Source organism: Amblyomma maculatum, chromosome 3, assembly GCF_055883805.1.
Source record: "Amblyomma maculatum isolate TAMU_Amacu chromosome 3, ASM5588380v1, whole genome shotgun sequence".
In the NCBI taxonomy this organism is placed as follows: domain Eukaryota; kingdom Metazoa; phylum Arthropoda; class Arachnida; order Ixodida; family Ixodidae; genus Amblyomma; species Amblyomma maculatum.
Window position 1 is genome coordinate 222,877,459 of NC_139346.1, and position 11,684 is coordinate 222,889,142.

Sequence of the window (11,684 nt, forward strand, 5' to 3'; positions counted from 1 at the left end):
ACGGCGAATCGGTGTGCGGCGGCCTCGCCCCCAAAGGTCGCCAGAGCTAGTTTTCCTGATGAGGCCTCGAGGAACCATGGTGCCCAGCCGTATACCGTGGCCCAGAGGGCGAAGAGCGACGAGGAGAATGTGGCAGACTATGCTGGCGGGTGACGCACTCGGCGATGTCCTGAGGCCGCTGACCAGGCCGTGGACGAGTGCTGTCGGGGAAAATCCTCTAAGGCCCATCTGACGGTAGAGGTGACCTGCCTCGCCAGTGGTAGCAGAGAGGGCGGTTATCTGGAGCGCGCCAGAGATCAGTCTCCCGGGGCGCCGGGCGCTGATCTGCCAAAGGGGCAGCGGTTCCACAGCATGCACAGCGACCTGTGGCGGCATGTAAGGCAGAGGGGTAGGTAGCAGGGCTGGGCGGCGTGTGACATCAGCATAAGTCATCCGCTGGGTGAGGCCCGGGGGTGGTGGTGGATTGACTGTACTTGTCGGTGACGTGAGTGCGTTCTGGACCTCCTCACGGATGATGCTGGCCAGGGAAGCTGCGCCAGGAGTAAATGATCCATGAAGTTGCTGGAGCTCCTCGCGAACCACGGTGCGAATGAGGTCGCGAAGGGAGCTCATATCTGCCCCGGGATTGTAGTCGGTTCGGTCAGACGGCGGTAGTGTGGAGATGGAATTCAGCGGCCGAGCGTACTGGCTGCATCGCTGCTGTAGCAGTTTCTTCATGATCACAGCTTAAGCCAGAAACGGTGCGACGGTGGTGGGCTGGTTCCGCACGAGGCCGGAAAAAAGCTGTTCTTTGACGCCGTGCATCTGGTGCCGCACCTTCTCACTCATGGACGGGTCGGCACGATGGCAAAGGCGCATGACGTCTTCAACGTACATTGCGACCCCTTCGTTCTGACGCTGAACTCGAGACGTCAGGGCACGCTCTGCATTCTCTCGGCGGTCACAGTTGGCGTACGTACCGAGGAGCTGGTTTCGGAAGGCCGGCCACATAGAGAATGTGGCCTCGCGGTTCTCAAACCATGTCCGAGCGGTGTCTTCAAGGCTGAAGTAGACGTTCCGCATTTTCACAGCGTCGTCCCAACCGTTAAACATCGCGACCCTTTCGTAGTGAGCTAGCCACTCTTCGGCGTCTTCAAACTGCTCACCGTGAAATGGTTTAGGGGTACGTGAGGTCTGAAGGATGAGACAGGACGAAGGGGTGGAAGGGACAGTCATGGTACGGGCGGGCGGTGTTGTTGCCACAGCTAGGGTCTCTTCGTCAAAAGCGAAGGCCTCGGGGGCCAAGCCTCTGAGGCGTCTGGTACGATGAACAGGAGTGGTCACGAGAGGCGGCCACGTAGGATCGTCCGCAGGAGACGGGATCATCAATGGCACCTCCAGCAGTGTCACGACTGAAGTCACAGGGAGTCGTGAAGGTACACGTAGCCGAGCACCAGAAAATGTCGGCTTGTCGTTCCGATCACAGAGTCCAGCACCAGCGCGCCGCTCGTGCCAACAACCGCTTCGTCGTCGGCGCCAAACACGGCTGTCGCGCGGCGCTAGGCACGTGGCAATATTGTTGTCAAAGGTTACGAACAAGTCCATGCAATGAAGGCCAAAGAAGTGCACAAGTCTCAATGATAAGTTAGTACGCGCGAGTTAGCAGCAAAAGACAAAAAAAAGAACCAATTTACGACTCGCTCAGGCAGAACCCCGTATCACTGCTCGTGTGCGCACCGAAATGATTATCCGATTTCGAAATGCGCTTCATAAGACAGCAAGCACCTGCAATATGCCATTCAAGTGCACAACCACGAAATGTGAACGTTGGACTTTATCGAAATGTACTGCAACACGAGTCCCCTCTTTGATGCACCTAACGGCAACGTCTACGCTTACTACATGCCCGTACCCACATCATTTGCTGCGATGAACGAACTGTTAGCTTTCCAATTCCATGACAGATTAAATAACCTATACACATTGGTGGAAAAACTAATACCTAAAATAAACTGCTGGAAATCATTACTCTGCCAAGCGTGAATAAGAACTTCAACCCGGTGCTTCGTTCTACTTGAACTGTGGCACAATCCGGAAGTTTAACTGATTCTCAACTTTTCTGCTACAAGACACGGTCGGCCGCTGCATACTGGTCTGAAACGAACCAAACTGCCAGTCTTCTGCGCTCCACACGAAAAAATTTTCGGTGGTAACAAACTGCGGCAGTCAAGTATTCCCAAGGCGTCTTGGGAATACTTGACTCACCTGCACCCCGGTAGTGCTCTCCAACAGCTGTGTTCCCCAGACGACTCCTTCAATCATCGCATGTTTCACTACCAGTGGAAGGCAAGCCCAGCACTGCAACTACAAGACCCAATCACTGGCCCTCATCGCCTTGTTTGACGCCCAAGGCAGACAGAATACATAACACCGCGAGCACTCAACAAGAAACTTCATCCCAAGTACTTGGTCAATGCTTAACATTCTACGACACACGACATCACTTGTTTTTGGATTAGGTCAGGTTAGGTTTGGTCTGGACTAATTAGGTTTGGTCGGGTTGGATTTGGTTAGGTTAGGTCTAGTTGGATTTGGTTTGGTCGGCTCTGGTTGTGTTCGGTTGGGTCTGATTGGGTTTGGTCGGGTCTTGTTAGGTTCGGTCGGGATTGGTTAGGTTTATTCGGGTCTGGTAAGGTTTGGTCAGGTTGGATTTGGTTTTGGTTGACTGGTTGGGTTTAATCTGGACTGGTTAGGTTTGGTTAAGTCTGGTTAGGTTTGGTCGGGTTAGATTTGGTTTTGGTCAGGTTAGGTTTTGTTACATTTGACTGGGTTGGATTTAGTTAGGTTAGCTTTAGTCGGGTTTGGTTAGGTTGGTCTGGTTGGGTTTGGTCGGGTCTGGTTAGGTTTGGTGGGGAAGGATCAGGTTTAGGCAGGTCAGGTTAGGGTTCGGTCTGGTCTAAATAGGTTTGATCGGGTTGGATTTGGTTTGGTGGGCTCTGGTTATGTTTGGTCACGTCTGATTGGGTTTGGTCGGGTCTGATTAGGTTTGGTCAGGATTGGTTAGGTTTAGTATGGTCTGGTTAGGTTTGGTCGGGTTGGATTTAGTTAGGTTAGGCCTAGTTGGATTTGGTTTGGTCGGGATGGATTTGGTCGGCTCTGGTTGTGTTCGGTTGGGTGTGATTGGGTTTGGTCGGGTCTGGTTAGGTTTGGTCGGGATTAGTTGGGTTTAGTCTGGTCTGGTTAGGTTTGGTCGGGTTGGATTTGGTTTTGGTCGACTGGTTGGGTTCGGTCGGGACTGGTTAGGTTTGGTCAAGTCTGGTTAGGTTTGGTCGGGTTGGTTTTGGTCAGGTCAGGTTAGGTTCTGTTCGGTTTGGCTGGGTTGGATTTGGTTAGGTTAGGTCTGGACCAATTTCGTTTGGTCGGGACTGGTTAGGTTTGGTCGGGTTGGATTTGGCCAGCTCTGGTTGTGTTCGGTCGGGTCTGATTGGGTTTGCTCGGGTCTGGTTAGGTTTACTCGGGTCTGATTAGGTTTGGTCGGATTGGTTTTGGTTTTGGTCGACTGGTTGGGTTTAATCGGAACTGGTTAGGTTTAGTCGGGTTGGATTTGGTTTTGGTCAGGTCAGGTTAGGGTTTTTCGGTTTGGCCGGGTTTTATTTGGTTAGGTTAGGTCTGGACTAATTAGGTTTGGTAGGCTCTGGTTGTGTGCGGTCAAGCCTGATTGGGTTTGGTCGGGTCTGGTTAGGTTTGGTCGAGTTGGATTTGGTTTTGGTCGACTGGTTGGATTTGGTCGGCTCTGGTTCTGTTCGGTCGGGTTTGATTGGGTTTGGTCGGGTCTGGTTAGGTTTGGTTGGGATGGTTAGATTTAGTCGGGTCTGGTTAGGTTTGGTCGGCTGTGGTTGTGTTCGGTCGGGTCTGTATGAGTTTAAAGTGCTGCCATTCGGCCTATGTTCAGCGCATGATGGACACCGTTCTCGCCGGCCTCAAATCGCAAATCTGTTTAGTTTATCTCGACGACATTGTCGTGCTCTCTGAAACCTTTGGAGAACGCCTTCGAGCAGTATTAGATGCCCTCCGGTCAGCTGACTTGACGCTCAAGCCTGAGAAGTGCCACTTTGGCTACAAAGAGTTGAAGTTTCTTGGTCATCTTGTGAGTGCCGCAGGCGTTAGGCCAGACCCCGACAAGACTGCCGCTGTCGCAAAATTTCCCGTTCCTACCACGAAGAGGAGTTTAAAACGTTTCCTGGGCTTGTGTGCGTACTACCGCCGCTTCATCGTCGATTTTTCCAAGATAGCCGCACCCCTCACCCGCCCACGTGGGATGATACACAATTCGTGTGGGCCGCCGAACAACAGGAGGCTTTTGCGGAGCTACGCAGACTGCAAACTACCCCTGTTCTTGCGCACTTTCATGAAGACGCTGCCACCGAAGTCCACACCGACGCCAGCAACATCGGCCTTGGCGCTGTACTCGTTCAACACCAAGCTGGCGTGCAAAGGGTCATTGCGTATGCCAGCCGCACGCTCTCCCGCGCTGAAACAAATTATTCCACTACGGAAAAGGAATGCCTCGCGGTTGTGTGGACAACAATGAAATTTAGGCCTTACCTCTATGGCCATGCGTTTAAAGTCGTTACTGACCACCATTCTTCGTGCTGGCTGGCCAATCTCCGTGACCCATAGGGGCGCCTAGCATGATGGAGCCTTCACCTCCAAGAATTTGATTACTCCATTGTGTACAAATCTGGTCAGAAGCACAGATGCTGACGCGCTCTTGCGGGCACCCGTCGGATTTGTCGATAACGTCACGGATGACAGAGGTTTTCTTGGACTACTGAATGCCTCAGACATAATGACCCGACAGTGAGCTGACCCAGACCTTCGACCTGTCATTGACCATCTGGAGGGTTGCGCTGCTGACGTCCCCCGCCAGTTTGGAAGGCACCTGTCTGATTCTGTCTTCGGAATGGCGTTTTATTCAAGAAAAACTCCAGCACTGTTGATTGAGCGCACATCCTTGTCGTGCCGGCCGACCTTCGCGACGATATCCTTTTTGCTTGCCACGATGAGCCCACTTCCGGCCACTTGGGCTTTGCAAGCACACTCGCTCGAGTTCGTCAAGCCTATTATTGGCTTAAACTTTCTGACGCCGTCCATCGCTACATCAGAGGCTGCCGCGAGTGTCAACGTCGCAAGGTACCTCCTCTCAAACCCGCGAGTTTGCTCCAACCTATTATTCCACTTCGGACGCCGTTTGACCAAGTCGGCGTCGACCTATGGGCCCATTTCCGCTGTCATCGATGGGTAATAAATGGATTATAGTCACGACCGACTATCTCACACGTTATGCGGAAACCAAGGCAGTGCAGCGGGGCACATCAACTGAGATCGCTCAATTCTTTATGCAGCAAATCGTGTTGCGTCATGGCGCACCGTCCCTAGTCGTAAGCGATCGAGGCACCGCGTTTACGGCACAGCTCATGCACAACGTGCTCGAGCTTAGTCATACCAGCCACCGAAAAACGACTGCATATCACCCGCAGACGAATGGCCTCACGGAGAGACTCAACAAAACCATCGCCGACATGATCGCAATGTACATAGACTCGCAGCACAAAAACTGGGATGAAATTCTCCCCTACATCACATATGCCTTCAACACGGCCACCCAAGAGACGATGCGTTTTACACCATTTCGCCTAGTCTACGGACGTGACGTTTTGACGATGTTGGATGCTAAGCTTCCGAGCTGCACAGATGATCATCCACTCATGCCAGACGCCGACCAGATTGCTCAACGCGCTGAGGAAGCACGTCAACTTGCCCGCATTCACATTTAGCAACAGCAGGGCACGGATGCACGCTGCTACAACCTCCGTCATCGACACGTCGCCTACCATCCCGGAGGGAAAGTTTGGGTGTGGACCCCGGTGCGTCGGCCCGGCTTGTGTGATAAACTGATTTCCCGTTACTTGGGACCTTACGAAGTTCTGCGCCGAGTCACGGAAGTAACATACGAAGTTCTTCCAGTAGGTACTGTGCAGCCCTCGCATCGGCAACCACGCTCCGAGGTCGTGCACTTCGTCCGCATAAAGCCCTATTTCACGCGGTAGTGCGCTATGCGCTTGTTTCGTTGTCACGCAGGACACCTTACCTCGCGCTCCGTTCCTTATTTCTTTTTTTTTTTAAGAGAGGGAGTAATGCCACCTGGTGTCCCCATGTTCTTGCTGCGCCTGGAAGAAGAGGTCACTGATGTTGACTCGCGTGCTGTGCTCCGAACTTTGCCTGCTGGTACAGTTTCGTCCCGTCGTCTCTCACGTCTAGCCCTGTTGTCCGTGACAATATGGTTTTGGTCGACTGGTTGGATTTGGTCGGCTCTGGTTGTGTTCAGTCGGGTCTGATTGGGTTTGGTCGGGATCCGCCTTTTGCGCGAGGATGTGGCGCCGTCATGCGGGAGCGGGCGGGAAACACATTGAGCGGCAGTGTAGCAGACGACGCGAGAGCGCACCATACGAAATGGCCACGCCAACGCTGGTAGAAAGCGAAAGCTTCCCTCCTTTTTTGGCCTCGGAGCGGAAAGTAGTGACAGTGGTTGCAGCATATCATGTTCACGCAGTATGGGGGAAGGTAGAGCGTTTTCACAATCCACTCATAACGCACGTACGCATAAACTATCTTCGTATTGTAAGAGCGTGTAGCGCGGGCCGTGTTCGACGTGACAGAATGAGACGCTCTCAGCGTGCAGGTTTTCGGGAGACAGGAGAGCGTGGGGGCAGAGAGAGAGAGGGATCTCAAAGGGCAAAGCAGCCAGGGGTTTGTTGATGCTGCAGAGCTAGGTGGAATCGTCTCCTGTGACTTTGAGCGGCGCATATGCGCAGGGTGTCTTGAGTTACCGAGCACAATGCGGTCACCGCGGCGCCGGCATGGTGCAATGGGCGTCGCTTCCTCCTCGCTTCATCTACAACCGTGCAGCTATAGGATTTCATCCACGAAGATCGGCAGAGAGTCACATATACACACCCCGTGAAAAGGGCATTGTCCCGGCCGGAATGCACACCTGCAGGAAACGCGCTGCATTTTTCTGGCAATGGATGATTCAGAGCTGTAGCCGGTTTCTGGCCTCAGGAGTCAGAACGGATGTGGTCGCAATGGTGAAAAGGTTCTCGGTGCGCAGAGAATGGTCATTCTGTTGTGAAAGGATCTCCAACGTTCATTTCTGCCTCTGCCGCGATTACTGCGGAATCAACAACTTGGTGACACATGTGAATCTCCTACATATCGGATGCGCATCTCGGTCAGGAACCAACCCTGTTCTACGTCCAGAGCGATCCACTCTGCAACTGAACGAGCATGAACCCTCCAGGAGACTCATTTATTGTGCCGGGCGGTTTCCTTGCCGTCGCAAACGGTTGGACGAAGACGACGATTATCAAGCTCCCTAACGAAGTGCATCTGATTGCGTACATTAAAGGAACAAAGTCCGGATGCTTTGGCGTGCACGAAGGCGAGCCTTTAATTTAAAAAAAATATACTGTGCGTCGTGCAAGTGCGTTATATGCTCCGAGCGGCAAAAACACAGATACTACAGGTATGTATGCATCTAAGCGAAATAGGCATGATGAAAAGTACCTACTGGAGTTTTCACCCAGGCTGTAGCGCACCAGTGATAGCTGCAATGAGGATTTCTTCGGTGCGTGATTGCTTCAGTTGCACCAAGGCCTGAAGGCGATGTATTTTGTCCCTTCTTATCTTTATGTGCGAAAGGGCTAGGTACCTTAGATATCACAGGCGACTGTGTGCGCTAGGCCGTAATATTTAGCATGTTTTATCGTGACTGCCACCTCACTAACAAGAAAAAAAAATACGGCGTTTTAATGCACTGCCGTTCGCGAGCCTCATGACCAGCTCAACCACTCGGCTCCCTAACGGCGGTGCATCACAACAAACACCCTTTTTTTCTTCTTTTTAGTCAGGTGGCAGTCGCAATAAAACATGCTAAATATTACGGTCTAGCGTACACAGCCACCTGTGATATCTGCGCTGCCCGGCCCCTTCGCACATAAATAAAACAAACGACAAAATACATCGCCATCAGACGCGCCGAACAAATGCTCATTGCGGCTATCACTGGTGGGTTACAGGCTTGGTGCAAACTCCGGTAGATACTTTTCATCATGCACATTTCCTTTAGATGCATACATACCTGTAACGAAGTGTTTTACGCACAGTCGAGAGCACGCAGTCGGCTGCCAAGGTCACCCATTCACGTCTTGACGCTTGGTTGCCCTAATCCAAGCTTCACGCCGTTGCAGGTCGCGGCTCGCCGAAGGAAACCTAACAAAACGCGTCTTGCATCCCGGCACGCCTCGAGAGTGGCAGCCGTAAGCGGCACAGGTGGTTGGCATCGTTTTACCGAGGCTGTGAACGTACCGCGCCTCCAGCCCCCGTGCGTTGGCTATGAGTGCGGCGACGAGAAGCGCCGTCGACGCCTCTCAGTGTGTTTTCATCAGTCGCCGCTGGGGCTTCGCGCATGCGCAGAAAACTCGCGCGAAAGGCGGATGGTTAGGTTTTGATCGGGTTGGTTTTGGTTTTGGTTGACTGGTTGTTTTCGGGCGGGTCTGATTGGGTTTGGTCGGATCTGGTAAGGTTTGGTCGGTATTGGTTAGTGTTAGTCAGGTCTGGTTAGTTTTGATCGGGTTAGATTTGGTTTCGGTCGGCGCTGCTTGTGCTCGGTTGGGTCTGGTTAGGTTTGGTCGGGATTGGTTAGGTTTAATCTGGTCTGGTTAGGCTGGTTGGGTTGGATTTGGTTTTGGTCGACTGGTTGGGTTTAGTCGGTTCTGGTTCTGTTCGGTCTGGTCTGATTGGGTTTGTTCGGGATTGGTTGGGTTTAGTCAGGTCTGGTTAGGTTTGGTCGGGTTGGATTTGGTTTTTGTCGACTGGTTGCGTTTAGTCGGCTCTGGTTCTGTTCGGTCGGGTCTGATTGGGTTTGGTCGGGATTGGTTGCGTTTGGTCTGGTTAGGTTTGGTCGGGTTGCATTTGGTTTTGGTCGACTGGTTGGATTTGGTCGGGTCTGGTTAGGTTTGGTTGTGATTGGTTAGGCTTAGTCAGGTCTGGTTAGGTTCTGACCGGGTTGGATTTGGGTTTGGACGACTGGTTGGATTTGGTCGGCTCTGGTGTTCGGTCGTGTCTGATTGGGTTTGGATGGGATTGGTTAGGTTTAGTCGGGGCTGGTTAGGTTGGTTGGGTTGGATTTGGTTTGGTCTACTGGTTGGATTTAATCGGCTCTGGTTCTGTTCGGTTGGGTCTGATTGGGTTTGGTGGGGATTGGTTGGGTTTGGTTGGGTGGGTTTGTTTGGATTTGGTTTTGGTCGACTGGTTGGGTTTAGTCGGCTCTGGTTCTGTTCGGTCGGGTCTGATTGGGTCTGGTCGGGATGGGTTGGATTTAGTCGGGTCTTGTTAGGTTTGGTCGGGTTGGTTTTGGTCGGCTCTCGTTCTGTTCGGTCGGGCTTGATTGGGTTTGGTCGGGATTGGTTAGTCGGGTCTGGTTAGGTTTTGATCGGGTTGGATTTGGTTTTGGTCGACTGGTTGGATTTGGTCGGCTCTGCTTGTGTTCGGTCGGGTGTGATTGGGTTTGGTCGGGTCTGGTCAGGATTGGTTAGGCTTAGTCGGGTCTCGTTATGTTTTGATCGGGTTGGATTTGGTTTTGGTCGACTGCTTGGATTTGGTTGGCTTTGGTTGTGTTCGGTCAGGTCTGATTGGGTTTGGTCGGGTCTGATTGGGTTTGTTCGGGATTGGTTGGGTTTAGTCAGGTCTGGTTAGGTTTGATCGGGTTGGATTTGGTCGGCTTTGGTTGTGTTCGGTCGGGTCTGATTGGGTTTGGTTGGGTCTGGTTGGGTTTGGTCGAGATTGCTTAGGTTTAGTCGGGTCTGGTTAGGTTTGGTCCGGTTGGATTTGGTTTTGGTCGACTGGTTGGATTTGGTCGGCACTGGTTCTGTTCGGTCGGGTCTGATTGGGTTTGGTAGGGTTGGATTTGGTTTTGGTCGACTGGTTGGACTTGGTTTGCTCTGGTTGTGTTCGGTTGGGTCTGATTCGGTTTGGTTGGGTCTGGTTAGGTTTGGTCGGGATTGGTTAGGCTTAGTTGGGTCTGGTTAGGTTTTGATCGGGTTGGATTTGGTTTTGGTCGACTGGTTGGATTTGGTCGGCTCTGTTTGTGTTCTGTTCGATCTGATTAGGTTTAGTCGGTTCTGGTTAGGTTTGGTTGGAATTGGTTAGGTTTAGTCGGGTCTGGTTGGGTTTAGTCAGCTCTGGTTTTGTTGGGCGGGTGCAATTGGGTTTGGTCGGGATTGGTTGGGTTTAGTCGGGTCTGGTCGGATCTGGTAGTGTTCGGTTGGGTCTGATTGGGTTCGGTTGGGTATGGTTAGATTTGGTCAGGATTGGTTTGGCTTAGTCGGATCTGGTTAGGTTTTGATCGGGTTGGATTTGGTTTTGTTCGACTGGTTAGATTTGGTCGGCTCTGGTTCTGTACGGTTGGGTCTGATTGGGTTTGGTTGGGTGGGTTTGTTTGGATTTGGTTTTGGTGTCTGGTTGGGTTTAGTTGGCTCTGGTTCTATTCGGTCAGGTCTGATTGGGTTTGGTCGGGTTGGTTTATTTGGATTTCGTTTTAGTCGACTGGTTGGGTTTAGTCGGCTCTGGTTCTGTTCTGTCGGGTCTGACTGGGTTTGGTTGGGTTTAGTCGTGTCTGGTTAGGTTTGGTCGCGTTGGATTTGGTTTCGGTCGACTGGTTGGATTTGGTCGGCTCTGCTTCTGTTCGGTCGGGTCTGATTGGGTTTGGTTGGGTTTAGTCGGGTCTGGTTAGGTTTGGATTTGGTTTTGGTCGACTGGTTCGATTTGGTCGGCTCTGGTTGCATTCGGTCGGGTCTGGCTAGGTTGGTTGGGTTGGATTTGGTTTTGGTCAACTGGTTTGTTTTTTTCGGCTCTGGTTCTGTTCGGTCGGGTCTGATTAGGTTTGGCCGGGTCTGGTTAGGTTTGGTCGGGTTGGATTTGATTTTGGTCGACTGGTTGGATTTGGTCGGCTCTGGTTTTGTCCGGTCGGGTCTGATTGGGTTTGGTTGGGTTTAGTCGGGTCTGGTTAGGTTTGGTCGGGTTGGATTTGGTTTTTGTCGACTGGTTGGATTTGGTGGCTCTGGTTGTGTTCGGTCGGATCTCATTGGGTTTGGTTGGATCTGGTAAGGTTTGGTCGGGATTGAGTAGGTTTGATCTGGTCTGGTTAGGTTTTGTCGGGTTGGATTTGGTTTTGGTCGACTGGATGGATTTGGTTGGCTCTGGTTGTGTTCGGTCAGGTCTGATTGGGTTTGGTCGGGATTGGTTGGGTTTCGTCAGGTCTGGTTAGGTTTGATCGGGTTGGATTTGGTCGGCTCTGTTTCTGTTCGGTCGGGTCTGATTGGGTTTGGTCGGTTCTGGTTAGGTTTGGTTGATTGGTTAGGCTTAGTCAGGTCTGGTTAGGTTTTGACAGGGTTGGATTTGGGTTTGGTCGACTGGTTGGATTTGGTCGGCTCTGCTGTTTGGTCGTGTCTTATTGGGTTTGGATGGGATTGGTTAGGTTTAGTCGGGTCTGGTTGGGTTTAGTCAGCTCTTTTTTTTGGGCGGGTGTAATTGGGTTTGGTCGGGATTGGTTAGGTTTGGTCGGATCTGGTAGTGTTAGGTCGGGT

The 11,684-nt window shown here is 52.0% G+C and overlaps 1 pseudogene; it reads left to right on the top strand.

The window, feature by feature from the left end:
- The first annotated feature begins 1,782 nt into the window (after window positions 1-1,782).
- On the top strand, window positions 1,783-2,428 carry LOC146197783 (uncharacterized; annotated as a pseudogene).
- The last annotated feature ends 9,256 nt before the right edge of the window (window positions 2,429-11,684 follow it).